The 6,747-nt window shown below is 37.1% G+C and overlaps 1 protein-coding gene across 19 annotated transcripts in view; it reads left to right on the plus strand.

Moving 5' to 3' along the window:
• Positions 1-6,747, plus strand: part of PARD3B (par-3 family cell polarity regulator beta) — a 1,143,268-nt gene that overhangs the window by 877,131 nt on the left and 259,390 nt on the right. The window lies entirely within an intron of this gene.

Consider the following 6,747-nt stretch of genomic DNA (forward strand, 5'->3'; position numbering starts at 1 on the left):
CTGAGGCATGTTTTCTTTTCTGTCTCTCTGCCCCCTGCCTTCTGTACCACCCCAGTATTTTCTCTTCCTCTCCTTACAGTTCCCCTCCATCCCCATCCCCAGGCCTGACCTCCTCCTCACACCTGCTCTGGCCCCATATAATGCAGGATGTTTTAATATACTATATACATAGAAGAAAAAGGAAATTGGAGTCACCAGCCATGAACTTTCTTTTCTTTTATTGTTTTTAAATGAGGAAGAGTAGAGCAACCAGCACGGAGGCTGTTTTCTTTGTGGCAGCAGAAAAGTGGTGGGGGGTTAGCAAAAGAACACCTAAGAAATTAGAGCTTCCAGCGGATATGTGGCATTTGATCTTTTAACGGTGTTGCCACAGGGCCTAATATATTTTTTAACATAAGAGATGGTGAGAAATGAGAACTCTGGAGGTGGGAAATGTGTTAGTTGGTTTTTGTTTAGTGTTGGAACACAGAGGAGACCAAAGACACCAAAATCTGTAGAACTGTCAAAAGAAATCGAAATAAGGGCATGGAATACTGAGTGACTGAAACACACAGAAACATTTAATGTAGCCCTACCAGTGACACCCTGAAGAGAGGAGAGAAGCAGACAGTATGATACTGGAGAGAGAGAACTGTTGATGGGCCAGTGAAGTTATTTCTGTGCTGCCTTCTGGTGGGACACAGGCTGTGAGCAATGCACCGACCACCTACTCAGGACATCTCCTTGCCCTAACTGTAGACAGAAAACTCATTCAAACCCCCACCTGCTCAGGTGGCCTTAGCTTTTGTGTGTTTGGCTTTCAGACATTCAATATGGGCACTCCTAAACAATGCTGAAGGTTTTCAGTGCCTCACTGAAGAACGAGCATGTCTGGTTCTCACCCAGTGCTGCATCCTGGTTGCCACCAATTCTTTCTCTAGTGTTGCCATTTGGGTCTTTTCCAGCAGTGTTCGAATAGTTATTCTAAAGTGTGTGGCATTTTGTACTCACTGAACTTATGCCAGGGGATTATAAGTAAAATTATATGTAAAATTGTGTGAGTGTGGGAAGGATAGAATGCTAAGAAGCATAAGAAAAAAAAAACCTAAATTTTGGAAATATAAAGCAAAAGTTTTCTTTGAATTTCATATTCAAAAAGAAAAAACCTTAATATATTTTCCAAAATATACTAGTGCTAAGTAAAAAGTTACCTGTACATTTAAAAATGTATCAGAAAACATTAGTGAAGCTAAAATAAATAGTGGATAAATAGATAACAGACCCAAAGTTCACTTCTTTAATTTGTCCATATTTGTTAGGTAAGTCCTATCCTGAGTATAAATTTTCAGTACTCTCTGGATTAATAGTGATGCTGAAAGGTTTTAAAATTCTGTACACGTGTATAATGTCTTCTAAGGTTTTTTTGATCCTCCTGATAAATAGTTGATACTGTTGTTTATTCACTGGGAAGTAGGGTTGGATATGAGGTAGTATAATCTATTCTTTTTACTTTGTCCTGGGGGCTGAAAAACTCTCAAAATCAAAATGAAGTTCTTTTTAATAAGAATAACTTTTCGGGCGGGCCGCGGTGGCTCAGCGGGCAAAGTGCTTGCCTGCTATGCCGGAGGACCTCGGTTCGATTCCCGGCCCCAGCCCATGTAACGAAAACGGAGAAACAAAATACAATAAAAAACAAGAAAATGTTTAAAAGATGTTTCCCTTTCTTCCTCTCTTCCTTCCTTCTATCCTTCCTTCCTTCTCTCTGTCTTTCCTTTAAAAAAAAAAAAAAAAAAGAATAACTTTTCCAGGAAAACAAGATCTTAATCTTAACTACTGAATAGAAAGTAATGTGGTATTGAGAATAATTCCACCTGTTATCATTGACTTGTCTTTGCTCATTATATGCAAAGTGCTAAATTTTTCAAAAGAAGGAAAAATTCAAATTATATTATTTGCAAGTAAATTCCCATTGTTTATAAACTCCAGGAGAAAGGCAAATAGTAGGCCCTATTATCATGAACCTGAAAGTTAGAAGAAAAGAAAGAACCCTCAGTTGTCATTGGAAGGTTTTGTTCCCTTCATCCAACCAGAACCATAAATCCTAGAACTTGAAAGTGACCATCCCCTTGGAAGATTGGCTCAATCATTTTGTAAAACTTCTACTTAGAAATTCTTCTTTATAGTTACAAACCATTAGCCCACAGACTATAGCTGGCTCACAGGTGTATTTTGTATGGCCCTCATTCAAGTCACAGTGAAGCAATCTAAATCTAAACCTAACATAGAGATAAGCATCACTGTGTTCACAAATGTCTGATTTTCCTTACTTATGGACACAGAAAATAATTGCACCTTCCTGTCCTTCTGGAAATTGGATATGACCACCTGATTTGTTTTGTTCAATTAAATGTGAGCAAAAGCAAGATGTCATGACCTTTTATACATACTTAGGAATTGTTGTATGAATCTCCATGTTTTCTCTTCCGGTCTTGCTGTCATGGAACCAGGTATTGCGGTGATACCAAACCAACCATATGGAGGACACCTGCCCTCCACAGTCGTCCAGGCCTATAGCAAACGTTGTGTGGGCGAGAAGTAAATGAATGTAGTAGTAAATGAGATATTGGCGTTGTTCACTACTGCAACGTATCCTAACTTATGTTGACTAACTCAAAGGCACGGACATCAAAGACAAAGAAAACAAGAAAGAAATCACCAATGCATAAAATATTTTTGTTTTTGTATAAAGGAAGAGCAACGTAGGGAAGTGGTAAATGACATTAAATGAATGAAACTCACAACATATAGGCCTGCTGTGGGAAATACTGACCTAAAAAAGGATATAATTTACCCCTTCTTCAACTCGCCAAAGCCCCATAAAACCTCAGCTCTTAAATATATTAAATACCAATAAGGCCAGCACGTAGTCATGGAACTGAAACCATATGATTTGGTTGAAGATCTTTATATGAAGAAGTTAGATCCTTCTCCCATCCCCTTGTCCATTCCATGCTGCTGAGTGACTCCCCACCCTCACCTCCTGAGAATTTGAACCAGAAAGCCTCCAAATTCAGAGAAACAGCACAAATGAAGGCGAGTTAGGACTGAAACCAGAGATCCAAATGAAAATCTGGGATACTTAGCCCTAGCATTTTGAGAATTCTCTCTGGTGAATCTGACTAGCTGCTGGGGGAAAAAAAAGCTACAGATACTAAAAATCGGAGATGATCCAATAATAAAGCTGGGTCACCATCCAATTATGGTACAGTAAAGTTCACTAACCAATGAGGTCCACCCCTCTCCGTTGCATATCTAATTAGGCGTTTAGTGACATATTATATTAAGGAACAATTGTGGATCACCAGATATTTAAGAAATCCTTCTCATGTGAAAGAGACCAATTTAAAAAATAGACATGTGGATCAAGAGGAGAGACAGTGTACCAATGCACAAAGTTAAAGAAGTCTTCAAATAAATATAATGTTTTTGGAAAGAAGAGATATTTTATCTCTGAAACACAAAGTCACTACAATAGTAAAAGAGTAGCCATAGAAGAAGAAATAGCTCTTGGGTAAAAACAGAATACATACAAAAGAAAAATTAATAGATTGTAAAATAAGACTGAGAAACTATCCTAGAAACTATCTCCTAGAAAGTAGGAGAGTAGAAAGTAGACAAAAGGACAAACAATGTAGAATTGTAGAGAAAAATAAAGGTTATTAGAAGATCATGCCAAGATGTCCAGTCTGTAATAGATTAGGAATTGCAAAAAAGAGAGAACTGAAAAAAGGAGCAGAAAAGAGATGAGTGTCTAGCACATCAAAGATCATACTCGCATAAAGGTTCAGAACACTAAAAATAATGAGATTCCTAAAATGTCTGGAGGGATTGAAAAAAGTTTGCCTAAAGAGGATCAGGAATAAAAATGGCGCCGCATTTCTCAATAGCAACACGGAAAATAGAAGCCAATCGAGAAATGCCTTAAAAATTCTGAGGAAAATTATTTTTAACTTAGAATGTTATATCCCTCCAAATTTCAATCAAATGTAAGGGGAAGTTAAAAGAAAAAATTGCAGACATAAGGAATCAAAAAGTTTCTCTGTCATGTGTCCATTCTCAGCATTGGTTTAACTGAAGGGTGTGATTCACCAGATAAAGGTGTGTAAATTAAGAAAGTGGAAGGCATGGAGTCCAGAGAGTAGGAATCCAACCCAGGAAAATGCAAAGGGCAACCTCAGAACTCCTGGGAAGGGAAGGCTGGCCTTCCTACAGGGGAGCCTACTCAGGAGGGAGATAGCAAGGCAAAGGCTCGGAGAGAGAGAGGTACAGGGACAGGAGTGGAACCGACAATCTTTTGGGCCCGACGGCAATGTTGAAGTGGGAAGGAACAATTTATAATAATACGTAAAAACTATGCAGATGTTAGAAAGAGGCAACTATTAATCCAAGGGAGAAAACTGAATAAGAAAGAAAACATGATCATTAATACGCTATTTGGTTTAGCACAGAACAGGCTTCACAGTATTAAAATAACATAAGCGTTCATTTCCTGGTACCTGCCCATACCAAATAATAAGAATAATAATATAAGCATTAAACTGAATCGTGATTTAAGCAAAATATGTGACATAACTAGTATTAAGATTATAGGAGTATATAGGGGGTGGGGAGAGTAAGAGAGCTAAATTCTTAACTGTCATCATTGGAGGACACTAAATAATTTATTAATCAAGAAATATTATAAAAATTATAAGCTCATTTTCTATAAATATGGGTACCAACTAAAAGATTTCAACAGGGCGCCCTTAGGGGAGCAGCCTTCAAAGTAGATTGGTAGAGAGATTCCCTTTAGTACCTTTTAACTTTAAAATAATGAATTATGTGCCAGTATCATTGTAATGAAGCAACTCTTTTTCAAAATAAAAAGAGAGCTTTTTATATTTAAAAAATTATGAGAATTCAGATTCCTGGCTTCTCTTAGAAAATTTAGCAAACTTGAATCCCTTGGAGCCATCTTCCATCTGACTATAGGGCTGGCCCCATTTAGCTGAAGCACATGCTTTCCAGCTTGTGCAGTCTTCATCTTGCCCCACTGTCTCCCTGCACTAGGCCAAGTGTCAGGTGTTTAGCATTGTGATTAGGTGGCATTTTACTAGTTGCAGAGTTAAGAAAAACAGCATGTGCTCATGCCTCTACAAGGGGGGGGGGATGAAAGATGATGGGTTTCACCTGACTTGCTTTATAAGGTTACCACCTGGCTTCTAAGACATTTAAATGTTCTACCTAAAATCACTGATAAAACAATATAAGCTTCTGTTAGTTCTGTTGTAAGCATAGAAATTATCCTTTGTATGGTCACCTTTTCCTAAGAAGCTTTATGAACTTTGTCACCCTGTAGCCCTTTCTTCTTCAGATGACTGTCTTATTTTTTTATTTCTCTGACCACAACCACACACTCTTGATCTTCTCCGTCATGGTCTCCACACAGCTGGGGCCTGATCAATAAGGACTGTCTGTTGATTACTTCACAGCTCTCACCCACTTTACTTCAGTTCATGCATCCTGGTGTCCAGCTTTCTTTTTATATAGCACCATTACCCTGATGGCTAATGCTCAGGGGGCAGCTTTGTGTGACTTCTGATTATTTGTCTTCTGTGTTCAAATGCAGGGAATACATTCTGGTCTTGTATTTATGCGTTTAGGTTTTCCCCCATAAGAGTATTGTCCTCACGTATTTCCATTCAATTTCATATTTATTATTTACAAACACTTTTCTGAATTAGTGAAAGTAAGTTTTAAATTTCCAACTGCTTTTAAAGGCAATGGTTAGCACTCTTTGAGTTGCTGTAATAATCATGCTTTATAATCATGTTATTTTGTCATTCAAATAACTGATTCAGATGTAAAATTATATAGACCCTGTGGCCAATATCTATAAAATACTAGTAACTGCTCAACTCAAGACCACCAGTGTGCCATTTAGACCATTGGATTTAAAAAAAAAAAGCTTAAAAAGTGAATGAACTGATTACTGAAAGTTAGTTAGTTGTGTGAATCTGTAATTTACTGTCAAGTAAACCGGTTAAACCAATCTGTAAGAACAGCAAAATTGTAAACATGTACACTATTTGTTAGTGCAGGTATGCAAATTCCAAATAAACTGAAAAGAATGGCCATAGTATCATGCTCTTTCAAAAGTTAGAAAATGCTACCACGATAAAGATGGAGAGGGGATCAGGAACCCTCAAGAACACCAAGGATATTTTATTTAAAACATTGTACTTTTAAACAGCTTGAAGGCGGTGAGATTAATGAGAGATACATTTTTCTACATTTTAATTATTGATGCTTTAATCTAAATGTCTTAATTTGTTCTTTTCTTTTATTCACGTACCATACAATATCCAAGTTTTTACAACCAGTGGTTCACAATATCATAATATAGCTGTGTATTTGTCATCACAATTGATTCTTTAATGTTTTCATTACTCGAAAAAAAATAAGAATAAAAGTAACAATATTAGTAAAAAAGAACAACAACAAAAACAAGTAAAAAAGAACACTCAAGGCATCCCATGCCCCCCTTCCCCCAGTTATTTTTCTTTTTTTGTCTGTTTTTTTCTTACTCATCTTTCCATACACTGGGAAAAGGGAGTGTCAGTCACAACATTTTCACAACCACACGGTCTCATCTTAAAAGCTCTATAAGTATTTATTTTAGTTTGTAAAAGCTGCTGAAATGCAATAAAACAGAAACAGGATGGCTTT

Source organism: Tamandua tetradactyla, chromosome 3, assembly GCF_023851605.1.
Source record: "Tamandua tetradactyla isolate mTamTet1 chromosome 3, mTamTet1.pri, whole genome shotgun sequence".
In the NCBI taxonomy this organism is placed as follows: Eukaryota; Metazoa; Chordata; class Mammalia; order Pilosa; family Myrmecophagidae; genus Tamandua; species Tamandua tetradactyla.